This window comes from Cervus elaphus, chromosome 18 (assembly GCF_910594005.1).
Source record: "Cervus elaphus chromosome 18, mCerEla1.1, whole genome shotgun sequence".
NCBI lineage: Eukaryota > Metazoa > Chordata > Mammalia > Artiodactyla > Cervidae > Cervus > Cervus elaphus.
Genome location: NC_057832.1, coordinates 41931341 through 41957746, shown reverse-complemented (window position 1 = coordinate 41957746; position 26406 = coordinate 41931341). Strand labels below are relative to the sequence as shown.

The following is a 26406-nucleotide window of genomic DNA, read 5'->3' as shown; positions in this document are numbered from 1 at the left end:
TTACTATATTGTGTTATTATCATTTTTAAAATTTTATATGTAAATTTACAAATAATATTTTAAAGCATATGAAATACAGTGGTGTTTGCGATATCTTAATGTTCCACAAAGGTTTTATCATAAGACCTCAATTCCCTTAATTTGGTATACCATTTAACATGTAATTTGTTCACAAAATACATAAACTACAAAGAAAACAAACCATGTTGATCTAGCCATGCTGAGTGATGGGGTAGACTCACTACCATATAAGTGGCACATCTCTCTGCCATCTTCTGAATCATGCCTCAGCAAAATACACATCATAGACCTTTAGACTGACTTCTTCACCATAAATGTTATTTCTGTAGAAGCCAGTGGACTGCCATGTTGAGAATACAATCTCTAGTTATTTTATGGATAAGAATTCCACTAGAATGACAGTAAGAAAGATGATTCTGAAATCTGTGAATTTTTTAAGCTTGGTCAGATTAATAATTCAAACATGGTTTTAAAAAACTTCCTGTAGATCAACTATGGTGGTCACTGTTTTTGTATGGATATAAATATGAAATGATCTGTAACTTTCTTGATGTAGTTTATTAAAGATTCAGGTGTCTAGAAAGTTTCATATAGTATTGCCCATTTTTTGCTATTCTAATAATTAACAAATTGCCTTTAATTTTGCAAAAAGTTATATACTTATTTTGATAATATAGTGTGTTCACTTAGAATTTAGTTAATGTAACAACTAATTTTTTTCTATTCTTTCCTTGATAGAAGTACAAGTTTAAAATGTATAATTTCCTGGGTTTACAAGGCTTACTTTTCTGTAGCTACTTTCTATTTTTTGTAATAAAAAGGCATTTAGTTTATCAGTTTTTTTCAGAGGAAAAACAATAATTCACCCCAGGCCCACTATAGGCTGTGCTGATACAGTTAGCAAAGAGAGCTTCATTCACTCTAACAGCCCCATTACAAAAAAAACAAGACTTTTAAAATCACATATATTAATGTCGTCTGCAGTAATTCTGTAATAAGATGATGATCTTACTTTTCTGGAATGTAGCTGAGAGCTGAGAATTGATCACAGAATGGAAAGTTCAGAGAGGCCTTAGTTCATGTCTTCACTTCAGTCACTTTTTAACTTTCGCTCTAAAGCATAATCCTTTTCTCCAACTCACTTCCACGTCCCCTAATAAAAGCCGCTGCAGATGCTGGATATGTAAGTGGAAGGTCTTGTTGAAGCCGGGTGGGAATATCAGGCATTTTGCCAGCTCAGCAGCAATCACACCCCACCTCCACAGTACCACTTCAGGCAGCACCATTAATCATAGCTTCAAAATCACTAGTCTGTCTCCTACTGAAGCAATCCACCCAGCGATATTTCCAGCTGGTGGACATACGGTCTTCATTTTAATGCTTCTGATATCGGGGAACAAAGGATAGTACAGAAGGCCATTATTTTTTAGGCAGTTCAGATTGTTAGAAAATTCTGATGTATAATATAAGAAGTCAGCTTAGGTGACCGTGCTTTTCTGCCTCTTTTTAAAATTGTGAGCCTACTACATGTTGAAAGTTGCTACTACATAATCCTTTTTCCTTAGTTCCCCTTTTCTTGCTTCAGGTGAAGATCTCTAGTTCTTTCCGTCTTCTGGAACCACTATAGTCTCATTCTTTGGGTTTATCATTGGTTTACTGCATCTTAAAATCTGGTACTCAGAGCTGAGGAAAGTGCTTCAGACAGGCTAATTTCTGTGTTGGTTGGAGTTTGAGATTACAGTGAATTTCTGATTCCCACATCACACTTTTGTTTATGTTTAAGTAAAGGCCAAGTAAAATCCCAAAGCTTCTAAAAGCTTAACTGTTGCTTGTCTTATGTTTTAGATTCTCTAAATCAGTTGCCAGAGATCACATTTGATAGTGACAAATGAAGTATTATTTTCCTAATCATTCTCTTCATTTATGTTTTAAAAAATACTTATTTATTTGGCTGTACCAGGTCTTAGCTGTCATATGAAAGTGTGAAAGTGTTAGTTCCTGAGTCATTTGCGACCTGCCAGGCTCCTCTGTCCGTGGGATTCTCCAGGCAAGAATATTGGAGTGGGTTTCCATGCCGTCCTCTAGGGGATCTTCCCCACCCAGGGATTGAACCCAGGTCTCTGACATTGCAGGCAGATTCTTTATCATCTGAGCTACCAGGGAAGCCATTTGCCTTTTTGCAAGATCTTCAGTTGTGGCATGTGGGAGTTTAGCTGTGGCATGCAAACTCTGAGTTGCAGCATGTGATATCTAGTTCCTTGATCAGGGGTGGACCCCGGGTTCTCTGCATTGGGAGTCTTAGCCCGTGGACCACCAGGAAAGTCCTCCTCATCATTCATTCTAGAAATAGATGAAGTGGCTATAAAAATAAAATTGAGGAGGATTTCTACTTTCAGGACAATAAAGTGGACATACTTTCCCCTATTTCTCCCATTAAACCCTGGACCTATAAAACACAAGACCCTGAAAGGTAGGGAGAGGAAGTCTAGGGACTTTGGTTCCTTAAGAATGGCATAGTGGCAGGTCTCTTGGATTTTCTGCTTGCTTTATATCCCACACTGAGTACTGGATAAGCCAGTAGCCTGTAGGCATCAACAGGGTGTAGGAGGGTGCCCATACACACACAGTCTGACAAAGATCTGCTGTCTCTAGCTACAAGACCAGGAATAGAAGGAATAGAACAGCCTGGCAAGATAGGAGACTCTTTAGACACAGTCTGCTCCCTTTTAGCCAAATACTACAGAAAAACTGGCATTACCCCAACCTGGACCTGAAGAGGCTGAATGGAGAGCTTAGAATTCTATCCTCACGAGAACAGAGCATCTCAGCAGCACCACAGTGTGGTATCAGAGGAGACCAAGCAGAGAGCTGGCGCGTCTTCCGTCCTCGCTGGTTGTGAGCCTCGTCTTCTCGCCTGGATTTTGATCCCCACCCAGCAGCAATGAGGTCGTGTCAGCAGAGGAGTATTAGAGGGTTATGTCTTCGACCGTCGCCCAGCAGTGATGAGGCTGCTCCCAGTGCCTTGTCAGTCAGCCTGTCCTCCCACCTCCACCCAAGGCTAATGAGGACTCCTCCCTCAGATGTCAGTGAGGCCCCAGGGAGCTTGGGCTTCTCCCTCCACGTGTCAGCAATGAAGTGTGGTGCCTTCCACCCCGAGCTTCCCCTGCTGGGGCAGGGTCACAGAAAGCCAGTGAAAACAGAGGGTTTCCATAAGATCCATAGTCTGATAACACAGTATGAACATATCCAGGTTTCATTCGAAGATGGCTTTTCATACCAAGAAGCAGGAAGGTGTGTAACAAAAGGCAATAGATGTCAACACTGAGATGATGAAAGGTGTTAGAATTACTGCTACAAATCACAAATCAGTCATGATAAAAATGCTTCACTGAGCAATTACAAACATTCTTGAAACAAGTGAAAAAGTAGAAAAACACTGCAAAGAAATAGAAGATAAAAAGAAGAAACAAGTTGAAATTTTGATACAGAAAAGTACAAAACCAAAATGAAAAGTTCTTTGGTTAGGCTCAATAGGAAAGTGGAGGGGGAAGAGGAAACAATTAGTGAACTGGAAGACAAAGCAATGGAAACTTCCTAATTGAATAACAGAGACTCAAAATAATCTAAAGTTAGAAGAGCCTTAAACAAAAAGCCTCAGGGATCTGTGGGATCATAACAAAAGGTCTAAAATTCTTGCCATCAGAGTTCTTGGAGACAAAGAGGACAAGACTGAAAATATACTCAAGAAATAATGACTGAAATTTTCTGAAATTTGGCAAAAGATGTAAACATACAGACTCAAGAAAGTTTCCTTTTATTTTGTAGTTTTTTGTTTGTTTCCTCTGCTGTTGGTTTCTCTGTATTTTTCCTATTTCCTGTGAATTGTTTGAAAATTTTAGAATTCCATCTTTATTTATCAATAGTGTTTTTGAGTGTATCTGTTTGTGTGTGTGTGTGTGTATAGTAGTGGTTGCTCTAGGTATTATATATACATAACTTGTCACAGTCTGTTGGTATCATCATTTTCCAGTCTGAAACTTAAAAACTTTACCTTTCTCCATGAACATTACTCTCACCTATTTATAAATTATTTTAGCTATTTCCTATAATACGTTTAGAACCACATTAGACAGTGTTAACAATTATTCTTTCCACTGTCAAATTTAAATGAGAAAATTTAAGAGGAGAAAGCCAGTCTGCTTTTCAGGTTACAAAGGGACTTAACTGCTGTGTCATTTCTTGAGTTCCAAGGTCCCTAGTCGGTCCTTTTTTTAATTCTCCAGCTTCAGAATCTTGTTCGCTTTGTTTTATATATAATGTCAGGGTTTAGGATTGTATTTAGCAGAAGGAAAGTGCATCTACTTTATCTTTTCTGGAAACAGTAGTCTTTAATTGTTTAATGTGAATAATTGCATCAGTAGTTTTTCTAATGTTTATTCATCCATATATCCTTGGGAAAAATCTAATTTGGGCCTCATGTATTATTTTAATATACTTCATAATTTTTCAAATTTAGTATTTTTTTTTTTTTCCTTTTTGGCTCTGCTGACTCTCGGTTGCTCTGCGGGCTTTTCTCTAGTTGTGGCAGGCAGGGGCTGTTGTTTAGTTGCGGTGCGTGGGCTTCTCATTGCAGTGGCTTCTCCTGTCGGGCTCCAGAGTGCAGGCTTCGGGAGTTGTGGCCCGTGGGCTGGGGAGTTGTGGCTCCTGGCCTCTGGAGCGCAAGCTCAGTAGTTGGGGTACACAGGCCTAGTTGCTCTGCGGCATGTGGAATCCTTGCAGACCAGGGGTTGAACCTGTGTCTCCTGCATTGGCAGGCAGATTCCTTACCACTGAGCCACCAGGGAAGCCCTAGTGGTAAGTTTTGGTTCTGAGTTTATGAGCAAAATTTATCATTTTTCTGTTTGGTACTTTTTTTGTTGTTGTTATCAAGATTATATACACCTCATTAAATAAATGAAGGTGTTTTATCTTTTATTATTCTTTGTAAGAATTTTGCATAATCTTGAAATCATCTATTAGGGAGAATTTGCCAGTAAAAACTCTGGGTCGAGTGGGGCAGGGACAAGACCGTGTGCATACACAAATGCAGTTTAGTGGCTAATTTACTTGCTTAATGCTTATCAGTCTATTTAGGTTGTTGATTTCTATATTCTTTTCTACACTTGTCAGTTTCCTCTATATCCTCTTAATTATTTAACCTCTAGTTGCCATTTTTCCTTTCATTGTGACGCACTTAAAATAGATGAATTCAAGTGAATGGTTTAAAAAACGTCAAAGCTCACCGAAGAGATCTAAAGATAAGTCACATGTTCATCCTTGTGGCATTGTTAGAAGCTACGATTCTGCTTTTCAAAAAAACCTACTCCCTCTCTTCATCGTTTACCAGCCATCCCCCTCCTCTGAAGGATATGGTATATAGTTGTTCCTAGAAATCCTTGGAGGATTGGTTCTCAGGACCTCCTGGATACCAAAATCTGCAGATGCCCAAGTCCCTTATATAAAATGGCATAGTATTTACATATAACCTACACACATCTTCCTGTGTAATTTGAATCATCTGTAGATTACTTATAATGCCTAAAACAGTGTAAATGCTATGTAGATAGTTGTCAGCACCTGGTAAATTCAAGTTTTGCTTTTTGGAAGTTTCTGGAATTAAAATTTTTTTTCCCCCATCCATGGTTGGTTGAATCCATGGATACAGAGGGCCACCTGCATTTAATTCAGGTTGCTGTTAAAGAATAAACAAAAGCTCTATTAGTGACTACCTGGTGTTATTTTCTACACAGATGTCCCCTTTTATACCAGTAATATTGATTATTAGTTTTTTCTCTTTTTTCATGAGCACTATTGCAGAGATTTGTTAATTTTATTAGTCTTTCAAGTAGAGTAATAAAACAAATAACTTTGTTTTTGGCTTTGTTGATTTTTAACCTTCTCTCCAAATGCTGCTTTGGCTACATTTAGAAGTTTGGATATGTTTTCTTTTCACTAATATTCATTTTTAAGTAATTTTTACTTTTTATTATTTCTTCTTTAGCATCTGTGTTATTTGGAAGTTTATTTTTAATGTTTCTAAAATAGCTTTTCCATTTTCACTTTTATTTCTATGTTAATTGACTTATGATCAGAGAATTTGGTCTGTAGGGCAGATATTTTTGAAATTTATAAGATTTGCTCAATGGCTTAGTGCATACACTAAGTTTCGATAAATGTTTTATTATTAGTTTCAATAAATGTTCTATATTGAGGAGAGTTTGTATTCTCCCAATTCTTGATTATGTTTTTCAAATACTGGTCACAATTTTGTCAGTTTGATCTGTTAATAGCAGAAGTTTTAAAGTATTATTCTGATGAATTTATTAAGTTATTCTTATAGATATGTCTATTTTTGCTTTCTGTATTTTGAGTCTATTTTGAGGCATTCAGTTTTAGGGTTTTATAGAGTCTCTTATTTTCTGTTTATTTTTCATTTTTGGCCTCTTAAGGATTTCTGTGAGTTTTTTTCCCATGTGTTTGCCATGTTTAAAAGTGTATTTATTATATTTTATCTAGTATTTCTACTTTTGTGTTGGGAGGAGAGAAGATTTTCCTTAAATTCCTGCTTTCCATTCCAAGGACAAATTTTTGCTGTCTCTATGGAGAGTTCCAAACTTTTCTCTTTTCTTCTTTGAGAGTTATCATTATCCTTTGTTGTTGATTTGAGTGAGCAGTTAAACTTAATGGTCCAAGTGTGTGATGTTGTGAGGTAAAGTCTGGCACCAATAGTAAGTATTCATTAGTTCCTTTTAGATAGTTTCTATTGTCATGTAGTTAAAAAATACTCAGATCTCTAGAAGAGTCAAAAATGGCAAGACTTCCTCTGTTGGCAGCAATCAAGAAAAAACTTCTGAAAGAGATTTCATTTGAGATGTCTAGGTCAAGATGCAGGCATTCGAATATAAGGAATAAATCACAGAGCTAGGAAATGTTATGTCCAAGAAATACTGAGGAGTTTCTTTTGCTTTGCCCAGGTAAATTCTGTATGTAGAAGGGCAGAGTAAGGGTAGAAAGATAAGTTGGGTTTACTTTTTGAACCACTTTGAATTATGTGAAGTTTAAAGTTGGACAAAATAGTGTCAGAAGTTATTCAAAGTGTTTCAGAAGAATATATCAGCATCAACACATTAATGTGGAAACGATATCTAGACACTTTGGGAGTTAGGAGAGCCTATCGGTAGGGAGTCAGAACTGTTTGTTAAGAGAAGTCTGGTTGAAAGGTAATGATAGTCCGAACTGGATGGCAGGGGGAATGGAAGTGAAGACAGGGGTGTTGTGCGAGCAGAGTCTACAGGACTGGGGACTTCACTGGTGGTCCAGGGGTTGGGACAGCGTGCTTTCACTGCCACCGTCTGGGTTTAATCCCTGGCTGGGGAGCTCAGATCCCACAAGCCATGTGTCATGGCAGGAAAAAAAGGTATATGTATCTGTAGAACTTGAGCATTGCTTATGTGTAGTAATGAGGTTGGAGAATTGAAACGATGGTTTTCAGTTAAAGATGAATAAGAAACAGTGGTGCCAGGGAACTCAGCTCAGTGCTCTGTAAGGACCTGTGTGGGAAAAGGACCTAAGAGTGCGGCTGTGTGTGCAACTGGTAACTGTGCTGTACAGACAGAAACTAAGACAGCACAGTGAATCAGCTATATGCCAGGAAAACGTCTTAAAAGTGAAAAACACTCAGGTGTGTGTGTGTATATATATATATCTGGATATTATATCACATATAATATATAATCACTGTGATATTTAATAAACTCATATTTAGGTAATACAGTATGTCATCTATTATGTAGATCCCCGTTTTTCCGAGTTTCCCCTTTTTTTACACATAAATTCACCCATTTGCATCCTGTAGCCCTGGCTTTTAAGTACTTTTCTGTTCCTGTAGATACAAAGTTCATTTTCTACTTGACAGTGAAGGGTGTTCCTGATTATTACTCACTGAAACTACTAACGGCATTATTTCATTCTTTTTATGACTGAGTAATAGTTCACTGTATACATGTACCGCATTTCCTTATCCATCCCTCTGTCAGTGGATATTAGGTGCTTCCATGTCTTGGCCATTGTAAATAGTGCTGCAGTGAGCATTGGGGTGCATATATCTTTTGGAAGTATGGTTTTCTCCAGATTTGTGCACAGAAGTGGAATTGCTGGGTCGTATGGTAGTTCTATATTTCATTTTTTTAAGGAACCTCCATAGTGTTCTCCATAATAGTTGTATGAATTTATGTTCCTGCCAACAGTGCAGGAGGGTTCCTTTTTCTCCACACCCTTTGCAGCATTATTATTTGTATACTTTTGTTGTTGGCCATTCTGACTGGTATGAGGCTGTCATTGTAGTTTTGATTTGCATTTCTCTAATAGTGGTGTTAATCTTTTCATGGGCTTTTGGCCATCTGTATGTCGTCTTTGGAGAAATGTCTGTTTAGATCTTCCTCCTATTTTTTGGTTGAGTTGTTTATATTTTTATATTGAGCTGCGTGAGCTGTTTGTGTTTTTTGGAGATTAATCCCTTGTTGGTCTCTTTGAGGGTCTTTTGTATTTCCATACAAATTGAAAACTTTTTTAGTTCCAGTTCTGTGAAAAAATACCACTGGTAATTTGATATGAATTGCATTGAATCTCTAGATTGCTTTGGGTAGTATAATTATATTGACAATATTTTCACTCTTCCAATTCAAGGACATGGTATATCTTCTGTCTGCTTGTCATCTTTGATTTCTTTCATTAGTGTTTCCATAGTTTTATCACTACAGGTCTTTTGCCTCCTTACATAAGTTTATTCCTAGGTATTTTATTCTTTCAGATGTGACAGTAAATGGGATTGTTTCCTTATTTTTCTTTGTGACCTTTCATTGTTAGTATATAGGAACGCAAAAGACTTGTTTACTAATTTTGTGCCCTGCAACTTTACCAAATTCATTGATGAGCTCTAGTAGTTTGGTGGTGTCTTTAGGGTTTTCTGTGTATGCTATCATGTCATCTACAGAAAGTGACAGTTTTACTTCTTCTTTCCCAATTTGGATTCCTTTTATTTCATTTTCTTCTTTGATTGCCATGGCTAGGATATCCAAAATTATATTGAATAAACATGGTGAGAGTAAATGTCCCTTGTCCTGTTCGTGATCTTTGAGGAAATGCTTTTATTTTTTCACCATTGAGAATGATGTTAACTGTGGGTTTGTTGTATATGACCTTCGTTTGTTGAGGTAGATTCCCTCTGTACTCACTCTCTAGAGGGTTTTTTTTTTTTTTAAACATAAATGGGTGTTAAATTTTGCTAAAAGTTTTTTTCTGCATCTATTGTGATGATCATATGGTTTTTATTCTTCAGTTTGCTAATGGGATGTATCACATTGATTTGATTTGCATATATTGAAGAATCCTTATTTCCCTAGGATAAATCCCACTTGATCATGGTGTATCATCCTTTTAATGTATTGTTGGATTTGGTTTGCTAGTACTTTTTTGAGGATTTTTGCATCTATGTTCGTTAGTGATAATTGGCCTGCAATTTTCTTTTTTGTGGTACCTTTGTCTGGTTTTGGTCTCAGGGTCATGATGACCTTTTAAAATGACCTTGGGAGTGTTCTTTCCTCTGCAGTTTTTGGGAGGAGTTTCAGAAGGCTATTGCTATTGTTGTTTTCTTTTGATTTCCATTTGTATGAAATACCTTATTCTGTCCCCTCACTTTCAGTCTGCATATGTTCCTAGATCTGAAGTGGGTCTCTTGTAGATAGCATATATATGGGTCTGAATGTATCCATTCAGGCTGTCTGTGTCTTTTGGTTGGAGCTTTAATCCATTTACATTTAAAGTAAGTATGTATATGTATGTTCCTATTGCCATTTTCTTAATTATTTTGGATTTGTTTTTGGATATCTTTTTTCTCTTCCTCTTTGTCTTGGCTTCTCTTCTGATTAAATCCCATGGGCAGAGGATCCTGGTGGGCTACAGTCCACAGGGTCACAAGAGTTGAACATGACTTAGCAACTAAACCACCAGCGCTTGTAAATTATGTATCGCTTTTCCCTTGCTGCATTTAATTTCTCTCTGCATTTCATTTGTTCAGTTGGACTAACATGTGTCTTGGCATGTTCCTCCTTGCCTTCATCCTGTATGGCACTCTCTGTACTTTCCCAGACGCGAGTCAGTGTTCCCTTTCTTATGTCAGGGAATTTTTCAGCTATAATCTCTAAAAATATTTTTCTCAGGCCCTTTCTCTCTCTTCTCTTTCAGGGACCCCTATAATGTAAATGTTGGTGTGTTTAATATCCCAGATGTCTCAAAGGTTAGGTTTTACATTGTAATCCTTAATCAGTGACTATAAAAATAGTAAGAGATCTAGAAAAAAACTAACAGCTAAATTAAAATGGAATGCTGAAAATATTCAAATTATGCAAAAGAAGGCAGGCGGAAAAAAAGGCTAAGAGAAAACAGTCAACTGGTAGAACTAAATCCAATTGTATTATTAATTGCATTAAATATAAATGACCTAGAACACCAATTAAAAGAGATCATTTGGGGGAAAATACTCAACATAGAAAATTTTTAAAAATGTTAGTAATATAGATAGTTTAAAAGTAAAAGATATAAAAAGATATTCCATGCAGAAACTAATTGAAGGAAAGTTGGAGTGACTATTAATATCAGATGATGTGAATTCCAGAACAATGAAAATTGATGTGATTGAATGTGGACATTTACATAATAAAAAGAGAGTCTGTTTGTCTAGAAGACATAAAAAATCCTGAGATACATACAGTTAACAGAACTTCAAAAAGCAAAAGCTGATGAAACTGACCAGGAAATTAAAGATAGAAAAATCTACAGGTAGGGACTTCCCTGCTGGTGCAGTGGTTAAGACTCAATACTCCCATTGCAGGGGGCATGGGTTTGATCCATGGTCAGGAAAGTAAGGTCTCACATGCCTCACAATGTGGCCAAAAAAAAAGAGAGAAAAATCTACAGTTGTACTTATCAACTACAGTGTCCCTGTGTGGATGCTCAATTGTTCACTTGTGTTTGACTCTTTGCGACCCCATGGACCATAGCCTGCCAGGCTCCTCTGTCCGTGGAATTCTCCAGGCAAGAATACTGGGGTGGGTTGCATTTCCTACTCCAGGGGATCTTCCCGACCCAGGGACTGAAACGCCATCTCTTTTGAGTCTCCTGCTTTGGCAGGTGGATTCTTTACCAACTGTACCATCTGGGAAGCCCCATCAACTACAGCACTCTTATAATAACCAGTAGGTCAGATAGACAGAATATCAGTAATAGAGAAGATCTGGAGAGCATAACATAACAGCAATAATATAAAACAGCATAAAAATATTACAGCATATAAAGAATAAAAAACAAAGCAGCATGTAAAAATATTATAACAGCAATTATATAGAAGACCTGAACCAACTGTCTTAATTGACATTTATGAAACAGTCCACCCAACAGCAGTAGGTTGTATGTTCTTTTCAAGGGCAAATGGAACATTCAAAAAGATCTTATTCTGAGCCATAACACAAACCTTAACAAATTTAAAAGAATTAAAATCATACAAAGTATGTTCTCTGACTCTAACAAAATTAAACTAGAAATTAAGAACAGAAGGATCTGAAAAATCACCAACTATTTTGGAATTTTTAAAAAATCATAAGTAATTCATATTTCAAAGAGGAAGTCTCAAGGACACTTAGAAAGTATTTTGAACTGAATGAAAAAGTAAATGCATCATACCATTTATGGAATGAAGTTAAAGCAGTGTTAGAGGGATATTTAAGGCATTAAATAAGGAAGCTTGTATTAGAAAAGAAGAAAGTTTTAAAGCCAATAATTCAAGATCCCACCTGAAGAAACTAAAAAAAAAACAAGAGAAAATGAAACCCAAAGCAAGTGGAAAGATCAAAATAATAAAGATAAAGGCAGAAATTGATGAAATTGAAAACCTAAAAACAATAAATAAAACCAATCACATGAAAGGCTAGTTGTTTTAAAACATTAATACATTTTAATTTGATTAACTCTTGGTCCAGAGTGAGCAAGAAGAGGAGAAGACATAAACTACCAGTATCTGGAGTGAAAGTGGGCATATCATTATAGATCCCACATTCAAAGGATAAGTAAATACTATGAACCACTCTTAACATAAATTTGACAGCATGGATGAAATGGATCAATTTCTTCAAAGACAAATCCTAACAAGACTTAACAGAGAAATAGATAACTTGCCTAGCCCTGCATCTGTTAAAGAGATTGAATAAGTAGTTGAAAACCTTCCAACAAATGAAACCAATGCTGTCTTTCATAAGGGCCCTAACCCCATTCATGAGGGCTTATGATGTGATAACCTCCCCAGAGCCCCACTTTCAAACACCGTCACACTGGGGATCAGATTTTGGTGTTGGAGAGACACAAACATTCAGTGTGTAGCAGGGATCTGCAGAAGTCTGCAGCAGGGATTCTTAGCCTTAGGATTAGTGACATTGTGGACCTGATAATTCCTCTAAAATTCAATATTGTTAAGATGTCAATTCTCGCTATACTGATCTATAGATCCAGTGTCCTCTCAAAATGTTAGCAGGCTTTTTTTGTAGATATTAAACTGACTCTGTAAATGGCTAGACTAGGTAACTAGAATAGGCAAAACAGTTTCACAAGGGAAGAACAAAGTTGGATGCTCAAAGTCTCTGATTTTGAAAACTTTCAGGAAATAGTGATTAAAGGGTGTGTTATTGGTAAATTACAGTTTCAATTAAATATTAAAGTAAATTAAATATTAGGACTTCCCTGTAGCTCAAACAGTAAAGAAGCTGCCTGCAATGCAGGAGACCTGGATTCAATCCATGGGTCAGGAAGATCCTCTGGAAAAGGGAATGGCAATCCACTCCTGTATTCTTGCTTGGAGAATCCAAAAGACAGAGAAGCCTGGAAGGCTACAGTTCGTGGGGTGGCAAAGAGTCGGACACGAATGAGCAACCAGCACTTACTTACTTACTTACACTTATTGGTAAAGGCTTTTGTATATACATAAATACATAAGTTGCTAAGTCATGTCTGACTCTTTGCGATTCCATGAACTGGCTCCTCTGTGCATCAGATTTCCCAAGGCAAGAATTCTGGAGTGGGTTGCTATTCCCTTCCCAGGGGATCTTCCCAACCCAGTGATCAAACCTGGGTCTCTGGCTTGGCAGACAGATTGTTTACCACTGAGCCACCTGGGAAGTAGAGTGGACTAGAGTCCAGAAATAGAGGCACACAGATACGCTTGATTGGTTTTTTACTAAGATAAAAAGGCATTTCACTGGTGTGAATTGGTCATCTTTTCCAAAAACTGGTGCTAGAACAATGGGATTCAGCTCAGTTCAGTCACTCAGTTGTGTCCGATTCTCTGCCACCCCATGGACTGCAGCACACCAGGCTTCCCTGTCCATCACCAGCTCCCAGAGCTTGCTCAAACTCATGTCCATTGAGTTGGTGATGCCATCTCATCCTCTACCATCCCCTTCTCCTCCCGTCTTCAATCTTTCCCAGCATCAGGGTCTTTTCAAATGAATTAGTTCTTCACATCAGGTGGCCAAAGTATTGGAGTTTCAGCTTCAGCATCAGTTCTTCCAAGGAATATTCAGGACTAATTTCCTTTAGGATTGACAGGTTTGATCTCCTTGCAGTCCAAGGGACTCTCAAGAGTCTTCTCCAACACAACAGTTCAAAAGCATCAATTCTTCAGCACTCAGCTTTCTTTGTGCTCCAACTCTCACATCCACATACAACTACTGGAAAAACCATAGCTCTGAATAGATGGACCTTTGTTGGCAAAGTAATGCCTGCTTTTTAATATGGTGTCTAGGTTGGTCATAGCTTTTCTTTCAAGGAACAAGCGTCTTTTAATTTCACGGCTGCAGTCACCATCTGCAGTAATTTTGGAGCCCCCAAAATAAAGTCTGTCACTGTTTCCATCATTTCCCCATCTGATTGCTGTGAAGTGATGGGACCAAATGCCATAATCTTCATATTTTGAATGTAGAGTTTTAGACCAACTTTTTCACTCTCCTCTTTCACTTTCATCAAGAGGCTCTTTAGTTTTTCTTCACTTTCTGTCATAAGGGTGGTATCATCTGCATATCTAAGGTTATTGATACTTCTCCCAGCAATCTTGATTCCAGCTTGTGCTTCATCCAGCCTGGCATTTCGCGTAATATTCTCTGCATATAAATTAAATAAGCAGGGTGATAATATACAGCCTTGATGTACTCCTTTCCCGATTTGGAACTAGTCTGTTGTTCCATGTCCAGTTCTAACTGTTGCTTCTTGACCTGCATACAGATTTCTCAGGCAGGTCAGATTGTCTGGTATTCCCATCTCTTGAAGAATTTTCCACAGTTGGTTTTGATCCACACAGTTAAAGGCTTTGGCATAGTCAATAAAGCAGAAATAGATGCTTTTCTGGAACTCTCTTGCTTTTTATGTGATCCAGCGGATGTTGTCAGTTTGATCTCTGGCTCCTCTGTCTTTTCTAAATCCAGCTTGAACATCTGGAAGTTCACGGTTCACGTACTGTTGAAGCCTGGCTTGGAGAATTTTGACCATTACTTTAACAGCATATGAGATGAGTGCAATTGTTCTATAGTTTGAGCATTCTTTGGCATTGCCTTTCTTTGGGATTGGAATGAAAACTGACCTTTTCCAGTCCTATGGCCACTGCTGTATTTTCCAAATTTGCTGACATATTGAGTGCACACTTTGACAGCATCTTTCAGGATGGAATTCCATCCTTTCAACTGGAATTCCATCACCTCCACTAGCTTTGTTCATAGTGATGCTTCCTAAGGCCCACTTAACTTCTCATTCCAGGATGTCGGGCTCTAGGTGAGTGATCACACCATTGGGGTTATCTGGGTCATGTAGATCTTTTTTGTACAGTTCTTCTGTGTATTCTTGCTACCTCTTGTTAATATCTTCTGCCTCTGTTAGGTCCATACCATTTCTGTCCTTTATTGTGCCCATCTTTGAATGAAATGTTCCCTTGGTATCTCTGATTTTCTTAAAGAGATCTCTAGTCTTTTCCATTCTATTGTTTTCCTCTATTTCTTTGCATTGATTGCTGAGGAAGTCTTTCTTATCTCTCCTTGCTATTCTTTGGATCTCTGCATTCAAATGGGTATATCTTTCCTTTTCTCCTTTGCCTTTCACGTCTCTTTTCTCAGCTATTTGTAAGCCCTCCTCAGACAACCATTTTGCCTTTTTGCATTTATTTTTCTTGGAGGTGGTCTTGATCACTGCCTCTTGTACAGTGTCACAAACCTCCATCCATATTTCTATATGCAAAAAGTGAACTTTGAGTTCTCCCTCACACCACATAGAAGAATTAATTCAAAATGGATCATAGACTAAATGTAAAAACATAAAACCCATAAAAATATAAAACATCTTTGTTATGTTTAATTAGGCAAACATTTTAGGTAAAGCAACAGAAGTGTAATCCATGAAGGAAAAATAATGATGTGTAGACCTCAGCAAAATTACTCACTTTTGTCCTCCTAAAGACATTGTTAAGAGAATAACACAAGCCATAGGCTGGGAGAAAATAGTTGCTAACCACATGTTTGACAAAGGGCTTGTATCCAAAATATGCTAAGAACTATGAAAATGTAATAATTTGAAAACATCTAACCCAATTTAATAATGGGCAAAAGATTTGAATAGACCCTTCACCAATGAAAATATGCAAAAGGCATGTAAAACACATGCAAACATGTTCAGTATCATTAGTTACTTGGGAAGTGCAATTAAAACCACAGGCACTGCTGTACTCTATACCCATTTCTAGTAGGGATGTGGGGAATTTGAAATATTGATATATTGCCGGTGGGAATGCAAAATGGTTTCCCAGAAGCTAATTCCTTTACTCAAGAGAAATGGAAATTTATCTTTACACAAAGATCTATTTATTATAGCTGTATTCATAATCACTAAAAACTAGAAACAGCCCAAATGTCCTTCATGTGATGACTAATTAAACCAACACAGTCCATACAAACTGAGGGAAAAAAAAGGGGAAAAACATCTTCTCTGTATACAACAACCTTTATGAATCTCAGATGTATTATGCTAAGTGAGAGAAGTGAGACTCTGAAGGTCAGATACTGTATGCTTCCATCTGTATGACATTCTAGAAAAGACAAGACTGTCGTGTCAGAGAAGTTTAGTGGTTATCAGGGGTTAGTGATTAGAGATGTTGATGTTCATACTGTCAGCATGAAGGAATTTTTTTGGGTCATAGAACTATTATGTATTTTGTGATCATGGTTACATGATTGCTTGCATTTAAAAAATGCAGAGAACTAGGCTTGCCAGGTGGTGCTAGTGGTAAGAACCCACCTGCCAATGCAGGAGATGCAAGAGATGCAGGTTCTATCCTGGAGTAGGAAATAGCACCCCACCCCAGTATTCTTGCCTGGAAAATTCATGGGCAAAGGAGCCTGGCAGGCTACAGTCCATGAGGTCACAAGCAGTCAGACACAACTGAGAGACTGAGCACTCTGATACCAACAGCAAACTTACTGTACATTAAAATATATATTTATAACTTCCTCAAGTTCTATCAGTTCCCATTAAAACATTTGAAAGTGGCAAAGACCTCACTGTTTCATTGTAATACTTAAAATTACCACTCCTTGATTCTTGGTTACCTTAGGGAGTTAGTAAGTTTCCTAACATAGTAGAAAGAAACCCCAAGGAAGATAGCCATCACCCCTTCACATTTTTCTTGGCTAAATGTAAGTCTTTATTTTTCCTCTGTTTTGGCAACAAGTCATAGTGTGAGTTCCCTATACTTTTCCTGGAGCACATGCTTTAAACTTGACATTGCACATATGCCTTCGTCTTTTTTTCTTTTTCCCCGTAATCTTCACACACACACACACACACACATACACATGCATACCCTATTTATACCATTCACTCTCTTATTTAAGAATCCATCTAGATCCTCTTGCTACCATATGGGATACAAAGATTAATAAGGCATGCTTTCACCTGAAATCAGTTCTGGAGGGCAAAGGGAAGGTACATTAACAAACGATGTAGATTAGTGTCGTTGAGTCATAGTAGAAGTATTAACAAGCGTGATGTAGCACAAAAGAGTGAATAATCCTTTCTGCCATATTGGGTCAGAGAGGGGGTCCACACAAGAAAGACATAAAAGTGCCTCAAATAAAACTTAAAATTTCATTTTTAAAATGTCATCTGTGACTTTGACTGTGGTAGTGTATTGTAGACTGGACAGTTTAAGAAAAATACGAAATTTACCAGTAAAGTGGTCAGAAACAATCTTGAAAAAACATCTTGAAAACTTCAACTAGGTGATATGGGGATGGGATACAGTGGTGAGTTTTGTAAAGGATATATGAAAAATAACTGATTAAAATGAAAAAGCTCTGAGTATCATAGAGGATTAAAGCCTATCAGTGAATTAATTGAAGAAAAAAGGAACAAATATAATGAGATACTATTAATACATCAAATGGCAAAATATAAGAAGATACTATTGATGAATCAAATTTCCTACGACTTAATCTGCTAATTAAACTCCCTCACATTGGTCTTGCTGACTGGCTTTGAGCTTAGACTGTGCCTCAGTTCCCAGCATTGTTCCCTAGTTACACTGTGCACAGAGAATCCTCTTTCTGTTTGTGAGTTGCTGTGCTCTAGCCTTATTGGTCTTCTCCTTTTTCTTGAGGAACCAGACGCTGCTATCATAGAACACCGTTGCACATCTCCATCTGAATGGTTAACTCTCCCCGTCTGTTTCAAAACTGTTCATTGAAGCGTAAACCCTTCCAGCATATTTTAAATTAGAACTCACCTCACCTCCTTTCACCTGAAGCATTCCCGACCTCTTTTTCCTGTCCTGCTTATTTTTAAAGTCTTAACTTAATGACATATGTGATTTACTCATTATGATGATTATTTATTGTATTCCTTTACCTCTGCTAAAGTATAAGCTTTGATAGGCTAAAGATCTTTGTTCATTGACACCGCCTAGATTTCTGGAACAGTGCTTGGGATATGGTAGGCACATAGTGAAATTTGCTGGAAAACAGAACTCTTGAGAAATTTCCACTTCTTAATCCCCTGAGTACTAATCTCTGGGCTGGTTTTTTGTGGCTTTTTTTGGTTTGTTTTTCTTTCTGTGATAGCATCTGGATTCAGACTCTTAAAATAAGGTAGAATGTCTGTGACTTGACGTTTTAGAATTTCTGCAATCCAGTTGAACTGTTATGATACCTCAGCATTGTTCAGGAACACTGGCTTGAACCTCAAAGCTCTTCCTGACTTAAATAGTTATCTCCCCATGAGGCCAGCTTTTGAAGTGTGGTGTAAACACTGTTAGAAACAATGGTAAAGATAAACCTCTCCATTTGGCTCTTGAATTTTCTTTGTTCCTTTTTGAATGTTCTCCAACTTTTGATTCTTAGTTCGCACATAAAATGAGACTTGAATTGTTTCTGCAGTAACATTTGAACACAACTCACCCAATAAAACACCTACTCAGGCCAAAAAAACATGATACAATAGAAAAGAAAGTGGCTCTGAAGGTTGCCAAAGTTTGGCTTTTAGACAATGGACAAGGCCACTCTGTTCTTGGAATGTACTTCCATTATATACTTGGAAGTGTAGGAAACCTTCAGCAGATTTCGTATCTCAGAAAATCATAATATTCAAACATTCTTGAAACATGCAGGGTTATATGTAGATGGTTATTTTCGTTCAATGTCTTAAATTGTATGTTTTAGTTGCTAAGTCGTATCCTGCTCTTGTGACTCCATGGACTGTATCCTGCCAGGCTCCTCTGTCCATGGGATTTCCCAGGCAAAAATACTGGAATGGGTTGCCATTTCCTTCTCCAGGGGATGTTCCTGACCCAGGGTTTGAACCTGCATTGACAGGCAGATTCTTTACCACTGAGCCATGGGGGAAGCCTCTTCAATTGTATAGGAAATAAAATTAACCTCTATGTAGTGTAGTCAATTTAAAGTTCAAGTAGTAAATAAGCAGCTGTGTAGATTCTAAAAACAGAGAACTTCAGTTTGTAAGGCAAATATGGTTAAAAAAATATAACTGGAAACATTGAAGTATCACTCAAGTTTCCTATTCTTCATATATCTTTTTTGATTAAAATCATATTCCTATACTTTTATGTAATCCTAAGCTTATAACCCTTAATCATTTCTTGTTTTTCTGATGCCTTTTGAAAAACCTCTTTCTTCATTTTAAGATTTTATCACATAAAGGCCATTGGACTATTTGACTTTGTTTATATTCTTGTTAATGTTCTGCTATGTTTTTCAAAAAAGGAAAGAAAGGAAGAAAATGATAAAGATCTAGCGCGATTCCTTAATTTAGCCCCTTTCTGTATATTATACTTTCATCTTCTTGGACCATCAGTTGTTTTCTGCCTTCCCTTTCACTGCTAATCCATGTAAAAATGACGAGGGGTTCACATATAAAACCATAGAAGTATTAATAAAACCTTCCAGAAATCCCAGATATAGTTGCAGCTAGCAACTTTCTGTGTATCTATCACATCTGAATATGTATACATAGGCAATATGTGTATTTTCTTTGTTATGACCTGTGTTTTGCCCTTAGTCATACTCTATTTTTCTGTTTCATTTTGTCTTGTTAGCATTTTGAGACTTGAGATTAAATTCATATAACAAAGTTCACTGTTTTCACCACTGTAAAGTGCACAACATGCTGGATTCCAGTGTGCACAGTGGTGTGTGACTCTCACTGCTCTCCGCTCTCGGCGATTTTCATTATGTTGTAAGGGAACCTCTGTGTCCACTGAGCGGTCACTTCCTTTTCTCTCCCCGCCACCCGCCCCATTTCCTAGAAACCACTGATACACTTTTGGTCCTTATGGATTTACTTCTGAACATTTCATGTAAATGAAGTCGTAAATATATGGCTTTTACGTTTGGCTTCTTTAATTTAGCGTCTTTTCAAGGCTAATTCTTCTTGTACAGGTACCAGAACTTCATTCCTTTTAATGGCTGAATAATGTTCCATTATGTAGATACACCACATTTTGTGTATTCATTAATCATTTAATGGACATGTAGATTGTTTCCATTTTTTTCTACAGCAACATTATAATAGTACTGTTATGAAAAGTCATGTACAGGTTTCTGAGCATCTATCTTCTGTTCTCTTGTTTATATTTCCATTTCATTTTAAACAAATATATAATATTCAGTTGTATAAATGAACCATAATTAATGCCAGATTATGACTTTGTTTTGTGGAATGAATTTTTTAAATTTGTCTAGAATAAAAAAGAATTAATTATGTACATTATGTGGAACTCATTATTTTATAGCCCATTTTGATCAATAGCTTTTTTCTCCCTTGATGTTAGTCTTCTTATATAATTATTATTGGTAGTTTATTATTTTATTCTTATGTTTCACTTGAAAGTTTATTTCTGTTTTGAAACATCTGAAATATTTTTCTTGTCTTAGTTTCACATTGTATATGGTTTTTTTTTTTTTTTTGCAATGCAAAATTATCTCACTCAAAGAGTGTTTAATAATGTGGATGCTAGGAATTACAAGCAATTTTCAAAAGCAAAGACTCACATTCATAAAACTTTATACATCATTTGAACTAACAGATATTTATACTACTAGGATCAAATGTGCATCACTTTCATTCTTGTATCATGATTTTATATATTACATTATTTATCACCATTCTCTGTCACTACACATATTTTATCATACACTTGCACCATTCTCCTTAGATTTCTGATCTTTATCTTCATTCCTCCCATTATCCTTCTTAAGAACAGTGTGGATTTCATCCATTACTGTGGATAAGTTTCTGATTGTCTTATTCAGTTGGTTTTCAAACTGCAAATTCATGTTTTCTGAAATCTTCAAGTTTTCTTGTAACTAAGGTCCTTTTTAACTTCTTTAAGTTCACCAGAGAGGTTTTTGTTAGAAAGCTCCAAATTTAATATGGTTTTTTCATCTTTATCTGTCTTTTCTTGTAGTAACTGCAGCTTCTGTTCCACTTCAGCTCGTACTTTTTCACTCTTTTCCAATTTTTGCAAGAGGCTTCCTACATCAACCATTGCACCATTGTACACAATAAGGCCAACATTTTCTTCTACATCCTTTGACTCCTGTTTCACTATTGGTGTTGGAATTAACAATCTGTTTCCTAGTATATCTTCCTGCACTGCTTCAGATTCTTCATGGTTTTCTTCATCTTTTGAGGTGTCTGTTAATTTCCGGTAAAAGCAAGATTCACGGAGTACTACTTTATTAAGAAGCTTCTTTACTTGAGCCCAAGAAAGGTGTAATCCAAGAGTATAAAATATTTCTTCCAAATCCTTTTCAAGAAAGTAACCACAATGGCTTTGATCAAAGTAAACAAATGCCATTAATAGATCTCTGTTAATCATGATCATCTGAGTCTTCTCTTTTTCCTTATCTTTAGAGGGCCTCTCCTTGCAGTACCTATTAATATCTCTTTTGTCATCTCGTTTGTTTTCTTCCTCATCTCGATCATCTTCTTCATCCTCAGCTTCTTCTGCTTCCATTGGATCATATTCATCTTGATTATTATCTTCTTCAGTTTCATCATCATCTTTAGTATCATCTTTTCTTTTATCTTCTTTCTTCCTTTCATCCCTATCTTCTTTTTTATCTTTATCATCGCCTGATTTTCTCCGTTTGGGTTTTGGCTCATCAGTTTCATCATCTCTTTCTTCCTTTTTATCTTTTCTCTCATCTTTTTTGCTTTTCTTTTCCTTTTCTTTTTTATCCTCTTTCTCAGGAAGAGACAATTTGTATATTCTGACACCAAAATCTCTTTGAAGCATTTCATTGAAAAGCTCTGCAAATACTGAAACCTCAAATGAATGTTCTTTATTATCCTCTAATCTGTAGTCCAAGAGTACACTCAAAGACATGATGCTACAATCAAACTTGCCACTTTTTGCAGCCCAGTTTGGATGTACAACGATAGCCGGCTCATCAGGCAAAATATATCTTCTTTCCCGACGCTGGCGTTCCAGTTCCTCTTGACGTTTTCTTTCTTCTTCCTCTTTATCATCTTCAGATTTCCTATCATCCTCCTCTTCCTCTTCTTTCTCAGATTTCTCTAATTCCTTTTGCTCTTCTACTTTAAGCTGTTTTGTCAGTCGGGCTATTAACTGGGATTTTAAGCCTTTGGAACTAAGAGCTCAACTTTCCAATTCTTTTCGGAGATCATTTACCTTCATTGTCTTTGGGTCAAGTTTAGACCAATGGATAGGAGTGGAAATTTCTTTAGCTTCACCATCATCCTTCTCTTCTTCATCCTGTTCTCCATCATCCTCCTTGCGTTCACCCTGAAGCTTCTCGATCAGCTGCTGCTTGTATCCTCGGGAGAGGGTTTCCCACTCTGAGCGGGTGGGAAGGCAATGCCAAACATCCGGGAAAAATAAAACCACTGTTTCCACACGAGCTGGAACTGTACACCCCTTGTGGGTCTCCTCAGGGCGATGGTAGTGAATCTCTGCAAAATGGTACCATTGTGTGCATACACTTAGATCAGTGCCTGTCAGAGCCTTACAACAATGAATAGCAGTCTTAATCAACACAAAAGGGTCTTTTTCTGGGTCTGGTCCCTCCAACGAAATAGACCAATGGCCTCCAATGGCCATGGCTTCATCCTTGCCTTTCATGCCCACTAAAAACTTAACGAGTCTAGCAGGATGCTGAAATCCATCTCGAAGTTCTTGTGGGTCTTCAGCAAGAGCACATGACTTATGATACAAATCTTCCATACTAGGGCTAGCCATCAGCATTACCTTTGCACTGTATAAATGGTCAGCATCTGGTGGATCAAGAATGGCCATATTTTTTTCTAAAGACTCTACTTCTCTGTGCATTACATAGAAATTGCAGTAACTTCCCAGCTGAGATGGTCTTGACAAAAGGGAAAGCATCCACCCATGTAAACTGAGCATCAAAAAAGTCACTAGGTATATATAAATTCTGATAACGGCGCCTTCGTTCCATCACGTCACAACTAGGACAATCTAAAGAAAACTTTGAAAACTGAACTGCGTAACGTGGGACAACACGTCGGACTCTCCGAGGTGACCGTTCTCTCTCTCTCCGAGGAGATCTCTCTCGGGAACGTTTTCTCTGAGGAGATCTTTCTCTGGATCTACGTCTTTCTCACTTTCTTTCATGACTTCGGTCATCCTTTCTGTTGGGCACTTGATCCCCTCTGTCATTTCTTCCTGAAAATCTGGATGGTGGATCTAACCTTCATGCTGGCTGTGGCTGTGAAACGATACGGACAGGAGGCTGCAATAAACCAGCTTTCTGCTGTGGCTGCTGTAGTAAAGGCTGCGGCTGAGTCTGAATAGTGGTGTAATAGAAGCCTCTGAAATCTGTGCCTGCAGCAGGGGCTGGGGCTGGGGCTGAACACCAAACGTTGTCTGTGGTGCAGTTGGCTGAAGTACGGCAGGAGGGGTCTTCAGTAAAGGTTGAGTTTGGGATTGATTCTGATTTGGTAGTGTTTGGATTCTTTGTGCATTCCATTTAAAAGGCATATTGGGATTATATGTAGCTTCAACCAATACTCTGTCACCCACTTGGGGGGTTTTCCCTTTGACAGCACTAAGCTGAAAGAATACATCTTCATCCACAAATCCAAATGTATCGTGTAGTTTTGTGACCGCCCCTGTAAAAACACGCTGTTTCTGAGGTTGTGTTTGTTGCTGACTGGACCTTGGTGTTGGATATGATGCAGTTATCCGAGCTGCAGGTTGAGGAGCTGACAAGCTCAGGCTTGTAGGGAGCCCAGCAGCTGGCTGTGTTAGAGTCTGCTGAGGTTGCTGTAACTGTTGCTGACACTGTACAAGGCCTGCTGAGGTGTGAGTATTGCTGTGGCAGCGCAGCTGCTCCAGCTGCGGCTCGCTGCAGTGCTGCAGTCTGAGTTAGCTGATAGTTTGCTGGGGTTTGTGTAGTCAGGCCTGCTGCTGCCAGGGCAGTTTGCTGTGTATAAATGGCAGGAGATGCTGCAAGGAGAGATGGCTGCTGAACACCCAATGCAGCTGGCTGAGGTACCGCAGTGGCTGTAAACTGAGTAGCCCATGGCGGATTCTTCTGTCCTCCAAACTGAGCCATGACAAAAGGGGAGAGGGGGGCCTTCGCTTGTTTGTCTTCTACAGCAGCGATCTTCACCTGAATCCGCTCCTGGTTAACACTGAAGCCATTTCAAACCCCTGTATATGGTTTTGAAAGTTTAAAATTCTGAAACACACATACAAGTGGCCACATCCTTGGTGATTAGCTCCTGTTTGAAGCTGTGTGATTGTTATACTACTCGTAATTAGTGTTATTTGTTGTAGGCGTTTTTAGGTGAAGAGCAAGAAAGATATCTCAAGTTTTTATATTTATTTGGAGATAGGAACAAAACAGTTTTTATATTTTAGAACCAAACCATAATTTTCAAGGAATTTTTAATCTTCACATTTAAGCATTTTGTTATTTACAGAAGGAGAGGTTTATTAATGGTTTTAAACCTGGTTACCCCTGGAGAGTTTTTCAAGTTTATTTTTTGTGAACCTCCCTTCAAAAGTCCTTCAAATTAAAGAATTACAATTTAGAGTTGGGTTCTGAGAAGGGAGTACTACATGGAGGAAAGCATTATGAAAAGACTTATTAAATAATAGCTACTATTGATGAAGTTGCCTAGGATATTTTGTGCTGTTGTTTTTTTTTTAATATATGATAGAGTTTAAAAAGTTTGTGATTCTATTAGGTAATCCAGTTCTTGGAGTTAGCGGGAAATGATGGTTTCTGATGGTAATTTATGTTTGTGTTTGTTTGCCTGTGTCTGTAGCCCTTTGAGTCTCTGCCAGAAACATAATAGGACATTCCCAGTTTGATCTTATGATTTTTGCAAATTAGCATAGAGCTACTTACAGTACTTGTAATTATCAAATCGTATTTTGTTTCTTTTCAGTAATGGAAAGTTTTTTGTTGGTAAAATTTTTCTTACATAACTTCAACAGTTTAGATCACTTAATGCTCAAATATTGCTCATTTAAAGGAAGTAAATATTTCTCATAGAACAGGGAAAAGGTTGCACAATTTAATGGACTTTCATTCATTTTTGGAGAGCATAATTTCAGTTCCTATATTTTTCTGATTTTCTCATTTCAATGGGTTGTTCATGCATATGATCTAATATTTTTATTTGGTTAAAATTCTTCCTATATTCTTTTTCTTTAAAGTCACTATGACTTATCAAATGTAAAGTATTTGCATGATTTTGGTGCTCAGTTTTTAAAAATTGTTGAATCAAATAACCAGGTACTGTTTCTAATGTACCTACATTTACCTGTAAATGGCATTTTAAAGCAAAATTTAAGAAGTTTAAGATAAGTTATATATAATATATTAATTGTAGAAGCTACTAAAACATGGGAAATGGCTACATAGAAAAGATACTGTTTCATTGTTAGCTGAATTACAGTGCGTATTACAGTTATAAATATTGCTTCACTGAGTGATTTTTCTCTTACATACAAATATATGGTTAAAGATTCAAAATTTCAAGCAATACAAACTTGAACATTATTAGTATTAATGACAGAATAGATTATATTCTATCTGGTATTCCCAGTTTAAAAAGAGAACTTGTGAAAATTCTGACTTACTATCTGATCATTGATTATCAGTCTTATTTGCCTTATAAATGGCAATCAGTTTACAAATCTATCTAGGTATCTTTTCAGGAATCCATCTTTAATTACATAAAAGTAAAATCATCTACTTGTAGCCTTATTAGAAAAGTATACATGCACAAAGAGAAAATAAGACTAAATACAGCGGAGGCAAAAGGTTCACGTTTTACAAAGTTTTTAGCATTTATCAGACTTTATCAATCATGATAATGTAACTCAGTCATCAAAGGAATCAAAATAAATAGAAAGCTAAAGTTGTAACAAGGGCTAACATGAAAAAAAGGGAAGAATAAATGTATTTATGGATTCGTATTATATCCAGTCTTATCACCAAGGCTGATCGATTTGTTTAAAGCAGTAGTCTTTTCTGTATGGTGGCCATTTTGCACGTTAACATAAAGATTATAAAGTTGATTTACTTACAGCTATTTGTTTTTGAAAATTATCAACTTTCCAAGTCAGAAAATACTATATCTTCAGTATAATTAAGCATTCTTTTATTGCATATCCATTTCTGAGTGGATTCTTCTTTTGGATAAAATTTTAGAAACTAGCATATAATATCCCCATATATTATATAATTATAA

The 26406-nt window shown here is 37.1% G+C and overlaps 1 protein-coding gene and 1 pseudogene across 2 annotated transcripts in view; one reads left to right on the top strand and one right to left on the bottom strand.

Moving 5' to 3' along the window:
• The window catches only part of LOC122673836 (translation initiation factor IF-2-like), a 53868-nt gene that overhangs the window by 25032 nt on the left and 2430 nt on the right, over positions 1 to 26406 (top strand). The gene's annotated exons all lie outside the window — the stretch shown is intronic.
• LOC122673831 lies at positions 20673 to 24314 on the bottom strand (annotated as a pseudogene). Its single transcript, XR_006334840.1, has one exon. The product of XR_006334840.1 is annotated as a cell division cycle and apoptosis regulator protein 1-like (transcript).